The sequence below is a fragment of the Octopus sinensis genome, linkage group LG15 (assembly GCF_006345805.1).
Source record: "Octopus sinensis linkage group LG15, ASM634580v1, whole genome shotgun sequence".
Classification (NCBI taxonomy): domain Eukaryota; kingdom Metazoa; phylum Mollusca; class Cephalopoda; order Octopoda; family Octopodidae; genus Octopus; species Octopus sinensis.
Genome location: NC_043011.1, coordinates 33,850,237 through 33,872,772, shown reverse-complemented (window position 1 = coordinate 33,872,772; position 22,536 = coordinate 33,850,237). Strand labels below are relative to the sequence as shown.

Sequence of the window (22,536 nt, the reverse complement as noted above, 5' to 3'; positions counted from 1 at the left end):
TTCATCGTTTTGGAGTTGATAAATTAAGTATCAGTGAAGTACTGGGGTCAATGTAAACAACTTACCTCCTCTCCCAAAATTTCAGGCCTTGTACCAATAGTAGAAAGGATTATTATTATTATATTATTATCATCATCATTATTATTATTATTGAGATGGTGAGGTGGCACAGTTGTTAGCTCACTGGACAAAATGCTTAGTGTCTTTGCGTTCTGAGTTCAGATTCCACAGATGTCTTCAAAGTTGATGAAATAAGCACCAGTTGAGCACTAAGGTTGATATAATTGACTAGCCCCTTTCCCCAAAATCTTGAGCCTTGTGCATATTGTAGAAAAGATCATTATCGTTATTATTGCTTTCAAATTTCAATTACATATTTACCAAATTTGTATGAAAATGTATGCATGTTTGTAGAAGTTGATGTACACGTATCTCACACAAGTATATTATATATATGTATGTATATATATATATACATACATATATATATATATATATATATATGTGTGTGTATACTTGTATGTATATATACATGCATACACAAAAATATGTGTTTGTATGCATGTATATATGGGTATAACATAACATTAGTGTAAATGTATATACATATATGAACATACACACATGCAGCACACACACACATCATTCAGCAGTGTGTCTTCAAGATTTGAGATTCATTATTAAATGACTTATCTACATATTTATGAATGCTTCTGCATTTATATTCTCTCTCTCTCCCTCTTTCTCTCTCAGCATATATATAAAGATTCATTGTTGCTACCACCACCACCAATAATACTCATACTCCTTTCTTGCTATCCCACAATTTTCAATCACCTCAGCTATAGTCGTTCTCTTCTCTTCATTCATTTTACCTGTCTGTCTGTCTGTCTGTTGTTTTTTTTTTTTTACTCCCCATTTTTTTGTTTCAGTTGCTTGATATTTGTGCTTATTTTTCTTTAGTTTTGTGTTAATCATATAAGGTTGTTGTTGTTGTTTTATTGATCTGTCACCCATTTTCATCTCCTAGCAACCATTCTGTGCACCTTCTGACATGTGCAATATTTTATATTTAACAAGTGACATGTGGCTTGGCATTACTCTTTGTCAGTATTTTCCAAAACAGGGGATCCAAGTTAGAAGAAAACATGACTATTATTGTTTCTATAATAATGATTATTATCATCATTATTATTATGGAAGGCGGTGAGCTGGTAGAACCACCAGTGTGTTGGACAAAAAGCTCAATATTTCCTATCTGTTCACATTCTTAGTTAAAATTCTACTGAGGTCAACTTTGCCTTTAATTCTATTGGGGTTGGTAAAATAAAGTACCAGTCAGGTCCTGGGGTCAATATAATTGAATAGCCTCCTCCCCCAAAATTCCAGGCCCTGTACCTTTAGTAGAAAGAATTGTTATTAATGTTAATAGTATTATTATAAGTAAGGCTGTAAGCTGACAGAATCGTTGGCACGCTGGACAAAATTCTTAGCGGTATTTGTTGCAGCTTTGTGTTGAATTCGAATTCTGCTGAAATCTACTTAGCCTTTAATGCTTTTGGGGTGGTGAAAATAAGTACCAGTTATGTACTTGGGTCAGTGTAATTAAATTAGTTCCTCCCTGCCTTTCATCTTTCCAAAGTCGATAGAATAAATATCAGTTAAGCACTGGGGTTAATGCAATCAGCTAGCCCCCCCCTCCCTCAACATTTCAGGCTTTGTGCTTATTGCAGAAAGGATTATTATTATTATTATTATTATGAGTGTGTGGGTTGGCAGAATTGGCTGAGCACCTGATAAAATGCGTTGGTGTATTTAGTTATGTCCCTTTAACTTGCTGGGCTGAGAAAACAAAATGCTGAGGGAAATTTTCACTTTTGCCATCGTAATTATATTGGTGCAAATGTGACATCTTTTACTGAACCAAATGTGAAAGCTGGTTTTGTCACTTGTCAGTGGGTTCTTCTTGGGAAAGACGTGTGCATCAGAAAATCCTGTGTCCATCTTTCTTCTAAGTTTTGAGGGTCTTGTGCGTTTATGTAAAAGATGAAGAAACTTATTATTATTGTTATTATCCTTATTATTATGAAAGGCGCGGGAGTTAGCTAAGATGGTAAAATGTCAGACTAGCTGCTTCACAGCATTTTTAATGGATCCTAGATTCTGTATTCAGATCCTGCTAAGACTATCTTTTGCCTTTCATTAGTTTCTGCGACTCTCTCTCTCTCTCAGATTGTGGAAACAAATATCAGGAGATTGACAATGCATCAGTCTTTAGCTTTACAAACAAAAAAAAAAAAGAAGAAAAAAAGAAAAAACGGGGCTTGTGCCTTGCTGGATGAAATGCCTTGTTGCAGTATTTATGCCCATGATGGGCTGCCTACAAATCCTACTATGTGTGATTTTGCCTTTCATCATCTACTGATTGATAAATCAAATACCAGTCATATAACTGGGTTCAGTTCGATTTCTTTTTTTAATCTTCCCTCTCCCTTCCCTGTAAATTTGTCAACTTATGGTGAGGGAAGTAATAATAATAATAATAATTATTATTATTATTGACTTTGCCTTTCTTCCTTCTGGGGGGTTAATTAAAACACTAATCAAACACTGGAGCCAATATAATCAATTGATTGTACCCACTGCTCCACGAAACAGTTGCTGGCCTTGTGCAAGAAATTGTTGTTATTATTATCATTATTATTATATATTATTATTATATAAGGTGGTGAGCTGGCAGAATCATTAGCACACTGGATGAAATGCTTAGCGGTATTTCACTCGTTGCTCCATTCTGAGTTCAAATTCCACCGAAGTCGGCTTTGCCATTCATCCTTTCAGGTTGATGAAATAGATACCAGTTGAACATTGGGGTCTATGTAATCAACTCATCCCTACCCCAAAATTACTGCCCTTGTGGCAAAATTTGAAATCATTATGATTATTATTATTAGAGTGGTGGTTTGGCAGAATCATTAGAGCCTTTCAGTAATTCTTATGACTCTTTACATTCTGAGATCAAATCCACCTGAAGTCAACTCTGCTTTACCTCCCTCCAGGAGGAAGGAAATGAAGTACAAGTCAAATACTGGGGTGGTAGGATGTAGTCAACTAACCCCTTCCCCTCAGAAATTGCTGGCCCTCTTCCTAAATTAGAAACATTATTATTATTAGTGGATGGCAGAAATTGTAGAGTGATGGACAAAAATACCTCGATGTATTTAGTTACATCTCCCTACACTCTGAGTTCAAATCCCACTATTACTCATAAATAAATGTTAGTCATATATTTGGATTAATGTAATCAACCTTGATCCTTCTCAAAATTGGCAGCCTTAGAAATGATTACTGGGGTACAGAGTCAATAAAAATAAAATATCAGTCATGTACTGGGGTCAGTTTACTGGACTAGATTTCATCCCCTAAACAATTATTACTAGTAGTATTATTAGGGTGTTGGATTGGCAGAATTGTTACGGTTTGGGTAAAGATGTCTTGGGGTTATTTAGTTAGAGCCCTTTAGTATCTGAGTTCCAATACTGCCAAAGTCAACTCTGCCTTTTATCACTTTCAGTTTCAATGTAATATAATAAAGTACTAGTTAAACACTAGTATTGATATATTCTACTATTCCCTCTCCCCTAAAATTCCTGGCCCTGTGCCGCTATAAAGACGAATTTGTTATTATTAAAATTCTGATTACTTCTGAATTTCTTCATCAACACTGTTTTCCATTATAAAGGTAAATACTATATATATATATATATATATATGTATATATATATATATATATATATATATATATATATATATATATATTGTATATAATTATATTTGCATGTTGTATTACATATGAAGTAATATCACTAACAAAGTAAAGAAGTACTTGATATGTATTGTGAAGTAAATATTTATTGTCATGTAATATAATAGTTACATCTCTCACTACAATTTCATTACTTTCTGTTTGATGCCAAGAAAAAAAAAAGAGGAAGTGATTGTCTTATGTTCCTTGTAAAAAAACAAAAACAAAAGAACCAAGAATTATTTCATATGTTATTGTTATATCCTTTATACATACTGACATACATCCCTGCTTACATTTTTCAATATGAGGCGTGCGTTCAATGTTTTGCCACTTCTATATATTTTAATTCTCTCTCTCCCCTCCTCTTTTGAATACTCTTTCTACTCATTCATCATTTGATCATAGGTTAAAGAATAAATATATACTTGATTATATGTTATGTATATCAGGTTGACTGGGATTGAAGTTTCATCTGTAGTGGCATAGCCAATCTGTATACTGTTTGAAACTGCCACTATTGACAAAACCTGAATCCCTAATCAACCCAGTGTGGCTAATAAATTTTGACTAACCCCCCCCCCCCCCAACAAAAAACCCAGAGGAAGAAGTCATTAAATCATTGAACTTCTTCATTAGGATATGTTTGTTTCTGTTTATAACATATTTTAACAACCCTTACATTAAACACACACACATGTACATATAGTTGATAGAAATGGTAAAACAACAAAAGGAAGAAAGAGACCTCGATATTATGTAAATAGAGGAATTTATCTGTAAATGTAATATGTGACAATTATTCGGTAGCCATGGTAAAACTCCGAGTTTCAGATGTCGGGGTGGAAATCCACGCTGCCATCATTTTCATACCATTTTTTCCGATGGCCGGATATCTGAAGAGATGGGGGCGTGGATTTCCACTCCGACACCCGAAACACGGAGTTTTATCATGGCTACCGAATAATTGTCACATATTACATTTACAGATATATGTACGTATATATATACATATATATATATATATATATATATATATATATATATTATAAAAATTAGAATGACAAACGAATAGATAATTATGAGTATGAACTTCATTACAGTTGTTTCTTCTATAAGATACTCATACTTAAATGCTTGAGTATCACACTATAGCTCCAATGAAGTTGTAGCACGATGCTCAAGTGTTCAACTATGAGTGAATTGTATCTTATAGCAGAAACGACTGTAAGCTAATGAAGTTTATTATATAATTTCTTATTCCCTTGTCATTTTACTTTCTTATTACTGCTCTGTACTCAACTGCCGCTTCATTCTGAAGCATGTGTAGTTTGAGTTCTAACACCAGACTATTAGTACCGTTATGTCAAAACGAAATATCAATAAGTAAATGTGTGTGTGTGTGTCTGTGTGTATATATATATATAACCATCCTATGGGAATATGTTTGTGTGTGTGTTTATATATATATATTTATATATATATATATATATACACACACACACACACACACACACACACATATACATACATATACTCACATACATACACTCACCCACCTGCACAAACACTTTATAAACATACTCATATCTCTACAATACTATACATTTTTATCCAAAGCTAAGAAAAGTGATATTTTTTTCTCTCTCTTTTTATCTCACAGAAAGACACCCTTTATGTAGCTCGGTAGTGTCAGAACAACTATTGTTGTTGTTGTTGGTTGTTACTATTTTGGAGTTTTCCACTTTTGAAAGCACCTTTTAAATCACTCAGTCTCCTTCTTGGCTTTTTTTTATTTTTTAACTTTTTTTTCTTTTTTTTAACTTTTCTTTCTACTTTACCAATTCCTTTCTTAAACACTTTCTGATTTTGAAAATAAAATTTCCATCCTTATTTAGAAAACAAATGACAAAAAAAAAATTTCCATTGAAGAAAAAATATATATAAAATCAAATGAAATAGAATTAAAGAATGCAAAAAAAACAAAATCAAACCAAAGACAAAACAATTATAAAATCTTAAAAACCAGACAATATAATTGCTGGCTAACAATAATATGTAAAATGAAAAACTGAAAAACATCAAAAAAAAAAAAAATGACCCCAAATAATTAAAATCAAACTGTTTATCCGACTGTCTACCCTCCCTACTTTCCCCATCTCATGGGAAAAAAAAAATTATATATATAATGTTAACCACTTTTACAAATCTTTTAAAAGATCTATAATGAAATGTGTTGATTGTAAATGCTTCTCTCAAAAAAACCTTATAGGTATTATAGGCTTCAATGAAATTCATGTATTGCAAGTGTTTTGCTTGTATATGTGTGCATATGTATACATGTATCTGTGTGTATGTATATGCACAAATACGCATGCAGATTATACATGTGTGGTTGTGTGATGTGTGTCAGAATACCAATGTTGGCAAATGTAAATATGTTTGCATGAACGCATTTAATGAGCTGTATATAAATGAACGTAATATATATATATATATATATATATATATATATATATATACATGTTTAAAACGAGGAAAATACTCTTGCGCATTGTATGTTTTTGGTGATTAATTAATTACCAATCTTACACCTAAATTTTGAGATTAAGCTATTGTTGAAAACTCACAACCACAAAACGCGCATTTAGGCAGTTAGTTGATGTAGTATACCTTTCTTTCTTGGTGTGAAATCTCTCTCTCACCCTGTGTGTATGTATGTATGTTTGTATGTGTATATATATATATATATATATATATAAAGGCGGCGAGTTGGTAGAAACGTTAGCACGCCGGGCGAAATTCGTCTGTCGTTACGTTCCGAGTTCAAATTCCGCCGAGGTCGACTTTGCCTTTCATCCTTTCGGGGTCGATAAATTAAGTACCAGTTACGCACTGGGGTCGATGTAGTCGACTTAATCCCTTTGTCTGTCCTTGTTTGTCCCCTCTGTGTTTAGCCCCTTGTGGGCAGTAAAGAAATATATATATATATATATACATATATATATATAACATACATGAATGTAATTTATACATTTGTATATATATATATATATATATATATATATATATATATATATATAATTAGATGTTAATGTCTATTTGTGCATGTTTGTTTTCTCACTTCACATGTATACATTAATGTGTATCTCTCTGTATGTGTACATGTGTGTGTGTGAATGTAGATGTGTGTGTGAGTATGCTTAATATGTTTATGTAATATAATGTGTATACAGCATTTAACACTTGATACACACACACACACACGCACAAAAGCAAAATAAAAACAAATGAGACTTTCCCATCAGGAGATTCCTGCATTGGCTGTCATTCCCAAATTTCTTTAAGGTTGGCATCAAAACCTTTCTGTGTCTCTGTAAACCTCTTTATATTTGACGTATCTGTATAGAATATCGGCTTTATATATGACACTCATAAGCGGAATGCCAACGTTTGTCTATGACTATTGGAGTCCTAATCTAATTAGTAGTTAATCCTGATATGGTGGCAACAGACTCACCAAGACTTACACAATTACTACTACTACTACTACTACTACTACTAGTACTACTACTAGTACTACTACTACTACTAGTACTACTACTACTACTAATGATAGTGATACTACTGTGTATATCCAGAAGCTTTCCTTCCTTTATGATGTGGAGAGGGAAAGGAGCTGACGAATTGGAGGGAAGAATTGATGTGTCTATTGGGGTGTTGATATTGGAGGATTTTGCTCCTAACCTCTGACCACTCTCTATTGGACTTAGCTTACTTCCTAGGAGTATAATTCAGAGAAGATCTTCAATAGATGCTATTTGTACTCATATCTGTACACACTCACACACGCAAGATCAGATGCAAACAAAACAAAGGCACACTTTTTAAAGCAGTGGTTCTCAACCATTTTTACATAAGGTCCCCTTAGTTCTTGTTTTACTTGGATATGCCTCCCTAGCTATTTGATGTTAAAAAAAATGCTATTATATTTTTAAAATTAAATATTTAGGGATTGTATAAAAAAAAATTGTTAAAATATTTTGTGTATTATAGAAATATAAGCAATTTATTGCACAAGAGACACATGGGATGGAGTGCTGCTAAAGAGGTCACAGGATGCGTGACGAAAAATTTCTAGACAAAGGACATAAAATAAGAAAAATAAATATATCTGAAATGACAGATGAATATAATATAGTGTAATGTGTTTATTTGGCAAAAAGGAAAAAAGAAAGATGACCATCTCGAAATATAATAATTTTGATGACAAAATCTTATATGGACTGTTAAAGGTCATATGAACCCTAGTTGAGAACCACTGTTTTAAAAGTTTGTTTTGTTGTTTTACTTGCTGGAAATAGAAGACGAATAACTCTCTTGTATTATTCCAACCATCTTGAAAAGTGAAGGACACTTTAGATGATGAGGTCCTGAAATACTCAGTGGACTGAGAGAAAAATGGATGTGGTAGTGGTTATGGTAGGAATATCTTTTTGATCATAGGTCTACTCAGTCAGGGTTCACTTGGGGCTAAACAATAATAATACTATAATAATAATAATAATAATAATAATGATAATAATAATGTGTGCTTAGTTCATTTAAGACATAAGTTTGTGATAATATATGTAATACCTAGAGTATGTAAAGCTAACTTTTTTCCTTCAGTACAACACACACATACACACACACACATGTGTGTGTATATGTGCAACGTGAGAGTAAAAAAAAAGACTTAGTAATGACTGTTATAATTTTTCCATTTAAGTATGGGAGATAACTCTGAATAAGCTTTGGTATTATTCTGATCCCATCAGTATAACATAGTATTTACAGTACTTGCTAATGATGTGATGTAAGAATTAATGTGTTACTGTTATACATTAGTTGCCACAGGAAAATAGAATTGTTTAGAGAATATATAAATTCAGAGACACCATCTGCATAAAAGAAACAATAGTTAAGTTGTTGTGAGCATATTCAATACAGAGAATATCAAAAAGCTGACTAAAAATAGTTTTGTTGTATTTTAAGAGGGTCATTATGCCAATAATAAGCACACACTGGTACTATTTCACTTTATTATTTATCAAATGATTAGTTACTTAACCAATTAACTAATCAATTGTTTGATTAGTCATTCAGTTAACCAATCAATCAATTGTCTTTGCTCGAGTCATTTTGTAGGTTCAATATTGAACCTAAAACTAATAGACAGACCTGAAGCTAACCCAGAGCAGAGAGGTCACAAATGACAATGAAAGGACTTTGACAAACACCGCTGATTGATTGATTAACCAAATTATTAATCAAACAATCAATTAGTTGGTTAGATATCTAACCGACTGACAAATAGTAATAAAGAAGTGAAATTGAACCAGTGCATGTGTTTAATACTGGTGTAATGACCCTCCCAAGATACAGTGTAATTTGTTTCAACTCATCAAGTATCTTGCAAACCAAATACATAAACCAAAAAATAATTATGTTCTGAAGAAAAGTTCTCAAGATATAACACTTTATATGAATCCTACATCCTGGCTATTTATTATTTTAGCAGAATAAGCTAACAGACAATGCTATGAGTGGTGTTGATCATGATTACAAGTAGTTTACAAGAAGAAATAGGAATAGATGAAGGTTCAAATATTTAGTTAAAGAAATATTTAAAAGAATAATAGTATAATAATTATAATAACTGATAAGATTAGAATTCAATCTTACATATGCTTGCATATATGAATAAAATTAGTTACTTTTATCCTAAATTGTGTGTGTGTGTTTGGTAATAAATACAGTAGTAAAAATACTCAGTACAGGATGTAGAGTATATTCATTTAAAATTGATGATTTACCATTATTGTTAATCTGAGTTACTCAGAGGGGATTTCTCAGCTTGTGTGTGTGTGTGTGTGGTGTGTGTGTGTGTGTGTGTGTATATATATATATATATATATATATATAAAGGGAAAGTTTACGAAAATAAACAAAAGACGAAGGCAGGTGGTGTACAAAACAAACAGATGTATTAGTATAGCGCTCAGGAATAGAAAAAGTCTTTTATGTTTCGAGCCTATGCTCTTCTACAGAAAGGTACACTGAAAAAACAAGGAGAGAAAAAAATGTGTGTAGTGGCTAACGATCTATCATGGCATCTTTATTAGACTCACAGTTATATATATATAACTGTGAGTCCAATAAAATATATTTTGTTTTGCCCAGAGACTCGTCAGCAGCTGGAATTGGTGTGTGGTCCTATATAACTAGCCGTACCATGTTACCAATTCCAGTTCTTGACTAGCCCTTGTCTGAAATGAAATATGCATTTTGGGACTCACTATGGTGGATTATACTCATTGACACTCAGACTACTAACTCTGTGTCCTTTATTCTAGATGGCTGACCATATTCCTATATACCTGTCAACCCCCCAAAATAATATATGTATCTATATACATGTGTGTGTGTGTGCATCTGTATATATTTATGTGTGAGTATATATGTATATAGAGTTTTGATCAAAATAAAAAATTTCTCAATCCTTAACATGTAGAAAATGTATGCGTCACAAAAATCCAATACATACCAGATGTTTTTTTTTTTAATTAGAAAATCCACACATTATTTGAATGTAATATGAAATTTATATGTGTGTAGACTCTATGTCTTTGTAATTTTGTAATATACATATGTTTATGTTTTTTTTTTAATGATATATATAATTATAATTTTAAAAATATATATATAATACACATTATATATAAGAATTGGTAAAAAGAATGGTTTTTCAGGTTTTTGAGTATAATGTATTTTGGCTACTTCTGAAAATTATTTTGCATATTATTCCTGTAGCCATTTCTGGTTGCATTCTGTAATTCTGCACTCATTTTCACCATATTTTGGAGTGATGAAAATAGTATCCTAGTTAATGCAACATGTTGTTATTATGATAGCATTCATACCTAATTAGTATGCAATAGTTACGATTTCAGACACTGTCTTGTATTATAATTATTATTATTATTATTATTTTGTTGAATAAATATATCAAAAGTCTGTAAAGCTATGTATGTGTGTATACATGTATATATGTGAGTGTGTGTATGTGTGTGTGTGTATGTATGTGTATATATATATATATAATATATATATATATATATATATATATATGTTGTAGTAGTAGTAGTGGCTATGTGTAGATTGTACAAAGAAGTAACTACTCAAATTTAAGATAACTGAATGTATTTGCATTTCAAATGTTTAAAAAAAAAAGAAAAAAAAAGAAAATATAAGCAAATCACATATGCTTATGTGTAATCTTGTTAAAAGCTGTTTTCAGTTGTGTATAAGTATGTATGAATGTATCTGTGTGTGTGTGTGTGTGTGGGTGGGTGTGTATATAAATGAATACATGTTTGGGGATAAAACAAAAAAAAAAGAAAGAAGAAGAAAATGAAGAAATATAGTCAGTGTATGTTGTAGAGTTTATCTATTCATTCATAGCTGATTATTCACTCCATAGCTGCCCTGGATTCACTGTACTGTTTGTATGAGTTTATGAAGGTGACAAAAACGAGAATGAATAAGTTGGTGCCATAGAATACACTTTGTATCCTGCTTTCTGTGAAGGATTGTGAGATTGTATTCTCTGATATCTGAACAAATGCGTAGCAATGGAGTGAACTGTCGACTTCAAATGAATACATATATATTATATATATATGAAGTATGTTTCTTCCCCATTTCACTTTTTCCATAGAAATCACTGAGTTTCTTGACTGTCTTTCTTGCTTAGATGTTTTCTCTTCTGTTTTGTTTTGTTTTGTTTTCTTTCTTCAAAGAAGGCAATAGCAAAGGGACATAAATCCGCTGTAGCTGAATCCTTAATAAAATATTTTATAGGAGAATACAGTCTTTTTTTTTTTTTATGTGTGTATGTTCATGTTGTGAAGTTTCATTTTTATTCCAGCAAACTGAATTTTTTTTTTATTATTTTTTCCTCATTTCTCTTCATCCTATTCTTTTAAAAAAATGCAATTCATGAATTCATGCACAGTAATAATACCAATGGACATTTCAGCTGAAAAACAGGTTCTGATGGAAGACAATCAGTGTTTTCTTGTAACAGTAGCTTATCAACCACTTGTTATAAATAAGCTGTTACATTGTGGAAACTGTTTTCTTCATAAGTCACTGCATTTAGAACATGACATCAAGAACAGTGATAATAATGATAAATTTCATAATTTCTTTCACCTCATAAAGGCAGTGTTTTATGAAGGCATTCTCATTTGGGTATGTGATATTTTGGCATGGTTGTTTTGGCCCCAGCTATTTGACACTGTATATTTGATGCTGACTATCAGACATTTTTGTCCTCAAGATCCTCATGGCACTGTGAAGATTGTTTTTATTCTGGTTAACAATTTATTAATCACAACAATTAAATTACTCAACTACTAAACTTCGTTTAATTTTCTGCTTCACTTTATATATGTAATGGTTTGTGAGATTGTTCATGTTGATTGGTTTCAATTAATAAATTGTCCTCTCACTCCTCTCTCTCTTTCTCTCTTTCTTTATCCCCTCCTCTCTCTCCTTCTGTCTTCATGCATATTTGTATGTATTTTCCTCCAGTGCCAAAAAGTATTGTCACCCAAACTGGTTCAGTGTCAAATCAGCCATGCCAAGTTACCAGTGTCCAAGCAGCCATGTCCAATTGTCTCATTCTGTTCTACATGCTAGAATTGTTTCATTCTTTTTTTTTTTTTAAGCCTTTGTTCTATCTAATCTATGTTTACTGAAAGTCCACCATTCTTTCTTCTTATCCTGCTCTCTTTATCCTGATTTCTCCTTCCAGACTCCTCTCTCTCTTCCCCTCTCTATCTCTCTCTGTTTCTCTTCTCTCTTCTTCCTCCTATCCCTCCGTTTCTCTTCTCCCTTCTTCCTCCTACCCCTCTGTTTCTCTTCTCTTTTAATAATCTACCCTCTCTATCAATAATAATATTAAACATCAACTAGGTCCACCACCTGATGTGGGTACCAAGTTTACAGCTGCTCTGCTTCAATACATTTGACCTTTGACTATAATTCTTCAGGCTCCATATAATCTGTTCCTAAAATATGAAGGCCCTATGTCTTATTTCGTCAGTGAGGAGAGGATGCAGCAGAAATGGTCAATTGGTGAACAAAATTCCTGGAACAACTTAATTCTATTTTCTCTCACCCAATGTTCAGATACCAGCAGGCTTGACTTTATTTTTGTGCTGGGATAAAATAAATACCATTTTTGGTCTTTGGGCTAATTAAATACCTGCATCACCACTTCTTGCCCTAAATTTAGGGGCTTTGGACAAGAGACACTTATTTGCTTACACACAAGAACAATGGGAAGTTAACTACAATAGCTTATCTACAAAATGCATTAGAGAACAGTTGGTTGTCTCCCCTCTGTCCTTTCAATCATAATTCATGTTCAAGCATAACTGTGTAGTTAACAAGCTTGGTTCCCAACCATGAATCTTGGGTTCAGTTCTAGTGCTTGGCACCTTAGGCAAGTGTCATCTACTATAGCTCCAGACTGACCAAAGTCTTATGAATGGATCTGATAGGTAGAACCTGAAAGAATTCCATTGTATGTGTTTGTATGTATGTGTGTGTGACAAAGGGCCTCTTGCTTAGAGTAAAAGGTAGACTGTATGATGCATGTGTTCGAACAGCCAGCTACATGGCAGTGAAACGTGGGCCGTGATTGCTGAGGACATGCGTAAGCTCACAAGGAATGAAGCCAGTATGCTCCAATGGATGTGCAATGTCTGTGCATACTCGACAGAGTGTAAGTGCCTTGAGAGAAAAGTTGAACCTGAGAAGCATCAGATGCGGTGTGCAAGAGAGACGACTGCGCTGGTATGGCCATGTGGTGAGAATGGATGAGGATATCTGTGTAAAAAAGTGTCACACCCTAGCGGTTGAGGGAACATGTGGAAGAGGTAGACCCAGGAAGACTTGGGATGAGGTGGTGAAGCATGACCTTTGAATATTAGGCCTCACCGAGACAATGACTAGTGACTGAGACCTTTGGAAATATGCTGTGCTTGAGAAGACCCAGCAAGCCCAAGTGAGACCATAACCCCGTGGCCTATGCCAGGAGTGTAACCAGCCCACTTATTCATACCTTTCCTTCATTGGACCCTAAACTCTGCTTGCGAAGACCTGTTGAGGCAATTAAAATCAAAATCAAATTTGATGACTGAACTGCCTAACTGGTATCTGTGCTAGTGGAGCGTTAAGAGTACCATCCAAGCATGATTGTTGCCAGTGCCGCTGATGGCTCCCATGTTGGTGGCACGTAAAAAGCACAATTCAAGCATGATCATTACCAGCATCTTACTGGCACTTTTGCCGGTGGCTCATGAAAGACAAGATTCGAGCAAGGTTGTTGCCAGGTGGCATGCAAAAAACACCTTTTAAGCTTGGCTGTTGCTTGTACCGCCTGAAACTCTGCTAGATCAGATTGGAGCCTGGTGCAGCCATCTGGCTCGCCAGTCCTCAGTCAAACCGTCCAACCCATGCCAGCATGGAAAGCGGATATTAAACGATGAGGATGATGATATATGTACACATGAGAGAGAGGTGCAAGCATGGCTATATGGTAAGGACATTCCTTCTCAACCAGAAGGTTCCAGGTTTAGTCTCACTGCATGACACTTTGGGCAAGTGTCTTCTACTATAGCCTCTGTGATTGAATTTGGTGGATGGAAACTGAAAGAAACCCATTGCACACACACACACACACACATATATATATATATATATTATAATGTGTGTGTGTGTGTGTGTGAGTTTATCCTCCACCACTTCTTGCCAACTGGTGTTGGTATTTTTATGTCCTTGGAATTTAGTGGTTTGGCAAGAGACTGATAAATCAAGTGTCAGGTTTAAAAAAAAGCCCTGGGGTCAAATGAATTGATCCTAGAGCTGCATGGCTGCTGTCTAATGACTGGAGTAAGTAAAAGATAAAAGATATGTGTGTGAGTATACTGCTGTGTAGACATCACATGATGATTGTAAATGAGCTTCATCATCTTAGAATTTGTTTTGTTTCAAGTCTTCTTTGAAAACTTTGTCTGGTTATGTGGCAACTATTATCTTGCTTGGAAACAGGTGAGGGTTTGTGACAGGAAGGGCATCCCAGCTGTAGACAATCTGCCTCAACAAATTCCATCTGAGCCATGCAAGCATAGAAAAATGGATGTTAAACAATGATGAGTTACTAACATGGACACACATAAGTCATGAGTAGACAGCCATCATATATATGTATATGTATATAGACATGCACATATATTGATGTAAATAGGTGTGTATTCACATATGTATATTAAATATGCATATATTTGTGTGTAAACGTATATACATTTATATATACATGTTTGTGTCTATGTATATATATATATATATATATATATATATATATGCATACACTCATACTTTTTCCATTTTATTTATTCTTATGAATCTCAAACCCTTAACAAGTCGATGCTATCAATAAATGAAAAATTATAAAAACACAAAATGAAACTGAAGTTTAAGGAAGCTAGTGATGTTCTGCATTGGTAAAAACCATTTTGTGCAATGCATAAAAAATAATTTGTCTATCATGAAATGCTGATGGCCATTGCAGAGGATGTGGTGGAAGAGTATGTGGATGTTGTATGCAAACTCCTTTGTAACCTGAAACTATCAGAATTTATCTTCCCTCATGGAGAAAACAAACATAGTCTTATTTTACATAGTTATGTCTTTTTGCTCTTGCATGTATTTCTCTCTTTCTTTCTGTGTTTTCCCCTGAGGACATATCTGAGTAAAAATAGCAAAGGTATTTTGTTAGTGATTTCATTGTTGTTTGTTTGTTTGTTGGTTGTTGTTTATTTGTTCTTTGCAACCAGAAACATAACCAATCAAAAGAATAAATATACATAATACTATGAAATAAATGAAATGATGCATTTTTTTTTTTACTTTTCTGTTGTATTTCATTTGGATTTACAAAGAAAATGGAAATTAAGACTAAGTTTATAAAAGTAAAAATCGCTGTGTGTATGTGAGTATATGTAGACACATTCATGGCTGTGTGGTTAAAGATTTCTCTTCCTAATCACATTATTTCAGGTTTAATTCTGAATGGCAGCTCTGGCAAGTGTCTTCTACTACAGCCCTGGGCCAACCAAAGCCTTGTGTATAGATGGAAACTGAAAGAAGCTTTTTATATGTATGCATATATATGTGTGTGTGTATGTGTGCATGGCTTAGTGGTTAGAGTACTTGGCTCATGATTGTAAAATTGTGAGTTCAATACCTGGTGCTGTATTGTGTCCTTGAAGAAGACACTTTATTTCATGTTGCTCCAATCCACTTAGCTGGCAAAAATGAGCTGTACCTGTAATTCAAAGAGCTAACCTTGCCATATTCTGTGTCATGCTGAATCATCTTAAATACTATACGAAGGGTACACATGTCTGTGGAATGCTCAGCCACTTGCATGTTAATTTCATAAGCAGGCTGTTCCGTTGATTGAATCAACTGGAACCCCCCATCATCATAACTGACAGAGTGCCATTGTGCAAGTGTGCATGAGTATGTGTGTGTGTGTGGTGTGCAAGTGTGCATGAATGTAAGTTTTTTGTTTCTTTGTCTTGACATCATGCAGTAGTTTGGCACCTGTGTTGGTGCTATGTAAAAGCACCCATTACACTCATGAAGTGGTTGGCATTAAAAAGGGCATTCAACTGGCCCTTCTTAATGACAACCATTTCATGAGTTAGTCTGGAGCTATAGTAGATGACACTTGCCTAAGGTGCCAAGCACTAGAACTGAACCTAAGATTCACGGTTGGGAAACCATGCCAGATTAGACTGGAGTCTGGCGCAGCCCCTCAGCTTACCAGCCCTGGTCAAACCATCAAACCAATGCCAGCATGATGATGATGATGATGATGATGATATCACCGTCATTCAAGCTTGTGTCATTCAGTTTCAGTCTTCTGTCAAAACATGTTCACTGAGGGAGAAGATAGTACCTTACTTGGACATAAGTGTGGGTTGGTGGAGAAAATTGGTTGTAGAAAATTTGCCTCAGTGAACCCTGTCCGACCGATGCAAATATAAAAAGTGAATGTTAAGATGATGATGTATGTGTGCTTATGTATACTTGTGTGAAGGTATGTGGCCTTGTGGTTGGAGTGTTGAATTCAGGATCACGAGATTGTAGCTTCAGTTGCTGGACTGAGTAGCATGTTGTGTTTTTAGACACTTCATTTCACATCGTTCCTGTCCACCCGGCTGTAAATGGGTCACCCTGTTGTGGATTAACCTTCTGGACAGGTGGAATGTTGGCCTCCTCACTTAATTTATCATGGTGGTGTCATTTGAAAGCTAAAAACAAAATGAAGTGCATTGTGATCAGTGATGTATTATAAACCTCTGATATTTTGGTCGATCACAGGATATATGAAATTATGTATGTGTGATGCTGCATAACCTAGAAGTTGTTGTGTTGGTCTCATGATAAGGTCAAGGTTTTGATTCCTAGACTGGGTTGTGTGTCATGTATTTGAGTAACACACACTCAATATCATGTTACTCCAGTTGACTCAGCAGAAAATGTGCATCAAACATAGACAACATTTAACCTTCTGCTGAATCATCATCCTGTATAGTTGAATGCCTTTGACAGAAGATAAAATCTGATTTTCATCAACAACACCAGATCAAGTTTGATTTGTTGCACAGCAACAGAAAACCTAGTTTGAATTTCATCCTTCAAGGGTTGATGAAGTAAATAGTGGAAATATTCTGGTTCTGATTCACTTGATTATGATACTCTTTCTACTGTCCCAAGTATGTAACCTCATGCTAAAGTCAAAAACTGTTATTGTTGTGGTTAGTGGATGGCAAAATTTGTCCAACACATTCTTGGAAACACATGGCATAGTGGTTAGGGTGTTGGACTCATGATTGTAAGATTGTGGTGTCAAATCCTGGGTCAGGTGATACGTTGTGTTCTTGAGCAAAACCCTTCGTTTCACATTACTATAGTCTTCTCAGCTAGCAAAACTGAGTATTCCTGCAACAGACTAGTGTCCTGTCCACCAAGGAATATATACACAAGAGAAACTGGAAAACCAGCCTTGTTCTCCTTATGGAGTAATGTGTACTAACCATTCTCGAATAATTTTTTTACTATATGGTGTTTAGTTATGTCCTAAATTCTGAGTTCAAACTCTACTGCAGTTTACTTTACTATTCGTCTTTCTTGGGTTGATAAAATAAAGTTCCACTCAGGTACTGAAATTGAAAATGAAATAAACTACACCTTGTTCCCAAAATTTGTGGGTTTCTGTGTAAAACAGGCCAAAATCAGAAAAGGGGTGGATTAAGGCATTGGACAAATTATCTTGCAGTATCTTTTTAGTTCTTTATGTTCTGAGATCAAATCCCACCATAGTCAACTTTTTCCTTTCATTCTCTCAAGGTTGATAATGTACAAATCGAGTACTGCCATAGATAATGTAAAAGGCTACACATCTATTCAAAAAATTTGTGTTTTTTTGTATTATGTAAAAGAAATAAAAATGATGGAATGCATGTTGGATGGACAGAATCATGAGAGCATCCGACAGAATGCCTTGCTGTATTTGTTCCAGATCTTTGATACAGTTCTTTGTGTTCTGAGTTCAAATCCCACTGAGGTCAACTTTTGCTTTGGGGTCAATAAATAAACGACCAGGCCAAGGAGGTGGTTTGGTGGAATTTTTAGAAGAGCAGATTGGAATGTCTTGCAGTATCTGTTCCTACTCTGTGTGTCTTGAGTTCAGAATCCTGCCTAGACTAATGTTGCAGTAAATTAACCTCTTCCAGGTGGACTAATAGAAGGTTAAAAAGAATATAGGCCCTTATTGGAGTTGGGACATGCTTATGAGCATAATTATGATGATGACTTTTGGGGTCAATAAAATAAAATAGCACTCCATGAAGGTATTTCAGTATCAGTCCTAGTAAAAGTATTTCTCATCAAAGGGTAACACAATTGTTCATATGAATTTAGGAAGTATTTGGGACCATGATATTAAGTTTCTTCAGTGAAAGAATAAATGGAAAGAGTCAACTTCTAATAATTAATACAAAGGAAATGTGTGGTCATTCCTCATAGGAAGCTTCCTGCTAGAGAACATTCTGTTTCAAAAACTATATCTCTCATCAAATGGTGTAAAAAAAAAAAATGAGACAGAATCTCTCCTCACCAAATTTTTGGTCTTGTGACCATGTTAGAAATTTTTATTCTTGATATTACAAGAAGAGACTTTTATTAGCACTGGTGTTGATGAAATCAACTTTCCCCTTCCTCCAAAATTATTGGTCGTGTGCCAAAATTTGAAATTATTATTATTATTATTATTAAGTGAATAAGGTAGCAAGCTGGATGAATCATTAGGGTGTTGGAAAAAATGCATTGTGGTATCTCTTCTGGCTCTTTCTGTTTTAAGTTCAGAACCCACGAGGGTTAACTTTCCCTTCCATCCTTTCAGGATCAATAAAATGAAGTACCACCTAAGTACTAGAACCAGTGATATTTACATTAACTTTTCCCTTCAAAATTGTTGGTCTTGTACCGAAACCTGAAACCAACAGTATTGTCAAGTGTGGGAGATGGGCAGAATTGTTAGAGCATCAGAAAAATGCTTCGCTGTGTTTCTTCTGAAGTTTTACATTCTAAGATCAAATTTTTTTGAGTTCAGTTAAGCTTACCGTTCCTTTGGGGGTTGATAAAATAAAGTACCAGTCAATTGGGGTAGATCTAATTGAGTATATACCGCCCCTCATATTTTAGACTAGACCATGTGTCTACACTAGAAACCATTGTTGCTAATGGTGGTGGACTTGTAGAATCATTAGAGTGTCGAACAAAATGCACTGCAGTACTCCAGATCTTTATATTCTGAGTTCAAATCATTTCAGAGTCAAATTTACCCTCTGTCATTTTATTTGATAAAATAAAGTATCAGTGAAGATACTTTAGTTTTTAACCCTTTTGCATTCAAATTTCTCTGATAAATGTAATTTATTTATTTTTATTGTTTCAAATTAACCAGACATTTTCTCATAGCTTTGGGATTTCAATGATGTGGGTTTTTTTTTATTTGTAAAATGACATTATAAGGTAGGTGTGAGAAGTTGGTTCTGGCTAGTTTGGACATAAAACAGGTAAAAGATTTCGACCAAATGTGGCTGGTTTAAATGCTACAGGGTAAAGGTAGTGAATTGCCAAAGTAGTAGACAGAATGCCTTGTGGTATTTGTTCTGACCCTCAGCCCAGATCCCTCTAAGGTCAACTTAGACTTTCATCCTTTCTGAGATGATAAAAAAAAGTACTAATCAAAGGCTGTGGATTTCTGGAACTGTAAGATCAATCTGGGTGCCTTGTGGTATTTGTTCTAACTCTTTGTGCTCTGAGTTTAAATCCCACCATAGCCTTCTTGGGTAAAGTTTACTAAACTTACCCTTTGCCTTGTTTAACACCATTGCCTGGTACCTTGGCCAGGTTTTTAACTAAGTCTACTCTGTGGCAAGCATTTCAAGTCAGTTTCCAGTTTGACATTCCTTCTTTCCTCCCTTCAGTCAATCTCAGAAGCCCTATAAAGGGTCTGACTGAAAAAGAGAAATAAAAAGTATCAGGCCTTGTACCAGGTGAGCTTGCAGAACCATTAGCACACTGGACTAAGTGTTAAGTGGGCATTTTGTCCATCTTTACATTCTGAGCTCAAATTCTTCCAAGCTTGGCTTTACCTTTCATCGTTTTGAGGATGAAGTTATTGGAGCATGCAATGAAGATTGTGGAAAGGGTGTTGGAGAGGAGAATTCAGAAAATACTGGATGTGGACGTGATGCAATTTGGTTTTATGCCAGGAAAGGAGACAATAGATGCAGTATTCATTGTAAGGAAGTTGCAAGAGAAATACCGAGATAAGGAAGAGTTGTAGATGTCCTTCATCGATCTGGAGAAGGCATTTGATAGGGTTCCAAGGAAAGCAAGTAAGTGAGCGTTGAGGAAGAGAGGTGTACTAGAGGTAATAGTGAGGGCAGTAATGAGTTTGTATTAAGGGTAAAGACTTGATTTAGAGCTGTCAGAGGAATTTGTGGTGAAAGTTGGCGTGCAACTGGGATCTGTGTTGTCACCGTTGTAGTTTGCAATAGTGGTTGATGTGGTGATGGACAGTGCAAGAGAGGGATTGATAATGGAGATACTGTATGCGGATGGTCTTGTTCTGATAAGTGAGACAATGGAGGGATTGACGGAGAAGTTTCGGAAATGGAAGGAGGCATTTGAAAGCAAGGGTTTGAAGGTAAATCTTGGGAAAACAAAGGTGATGGTGAGCGGGGAGGAAGGTGAAGTGTTAGTGAGTAAGGTAGATCTAAATGGTGTGTGTGGGAGGAGGGTATGGTAAATGCGGTGTTGTGTATGAAATGTGGGAAATGGATTCATGGTAGATGTACACAAACGAAGGTGACCCCAAAGACTGTCTAGAGATGTTATTCATGGAAGATGTGAGAAAGGAGCTGGAGAGCTGGTGGAACCAGTGAAAATGCTATGTGGTGAGGTAGAAACAGTGAGAGGGTTTGCTATTTGGGAGATAGTGTAGATATGAAGCAGCTGTGACAGCAAGAGCAAGACTTGGCTGGATGAAGTTCAGGGAATGTGGAACATGATTATATGGGAAAAGGTTCTCCTTGAAGATGAAAGGAAGGGTTTATTGGAGTTGTGTGAGATCTGTAATGCAGTATGGGAGTGAGATATGGTGTCTGAGGGAAAGTGAAATAGCAGTTTTGAGAAGGACCGAGAGAGCAATGGCGAGAGCAATGTATGGTGTGAAACTATTGGATAAAAGGAAAGTTGAGGACTTGATGAGGATGCTGGGGTTGGAGGAATCAGTGGAACAGCTGGCAAGGGTGAATGGAGTGCAGTGGTATGGATATGTGTTGAAGAAATATGAGGATCATGTTCTGAGGAGAGTGCTTGAGTTTAAAGTGAATGAATCGCGAAAGCAGGATTGACCAAAGAAAATGTAGAGGAGAAGATTGGGACGGTTGGCTTGAGGACGGAGGATGCCCAAAACCAGGAGAGATGGTGTGAGAGCGGTTACTATAAGAGTGAGGTAGATTTGGCCAATCCCATTAACAGGGGCAAACCCGGATTTAAAATATTGAAATTCATCATCGTCAAAATGTAATCAACTTCCCCTTCCCCCAAAAAATCTACTGCCTCTGTGCCACTGTTACAGCTAAAAGAATTTGTACTTTTTCAAGCACAATAATATACTAATATTGGTTTTCAGTCAATCATTTGTGGCCATGCTGGAGTAATCTCTCTCCCCTCCTCCCCTCTCTCTCTCTCTCTCTTACACACACACACACACACACACACACACACACACACACACCTATATATATTGTTTTCCTTTTGTTCTCCTACCAATGCTAATTGTACATTGATCTTAAAGCCATATTATGTTTGGCTTATAATTTTTCTGAGAGAAAATGATATCCTTTTAAGATAGGTATAAAAGATTTGTTTCTTAGATTTGCAATAGTTGAGAAAAATATAAAATAAAAAAGAAAGTAAACAAAAAAATCTTTAAAAAAAATGTAATGATGCCAGTTTGCTAATGTTAT

The 22,536-nt window shown here is 34.9% G+C and overlaps 1 protein-coding gene and 1 long non-coding RNA gene across 14 annotated transcripts in view; both read left to right on the top strand.

The window, feature by feature from the left end:
* The window catches only part of LOC115219624 (intersectin-1), a 424,167-nt gene that overhangs the window by 288,005 nt on the left and 113,626 nt on the right, over positions 1 to 22,536 (top strand). The gene's annotated exons all lie outside the window — the stretch shown is intronic.
* Positions 6,791 to 16,458, top strand: LOC118766290. The gene is made up of 3 exons (XR_005002205.1): positions 6,791 to 6,978; positions 15,687 to 15,693; positions 16,446 to 16,458. It is a non-coding gene; the product is annotated as an uncharacterized LOC118766290 (long non-coding RNA).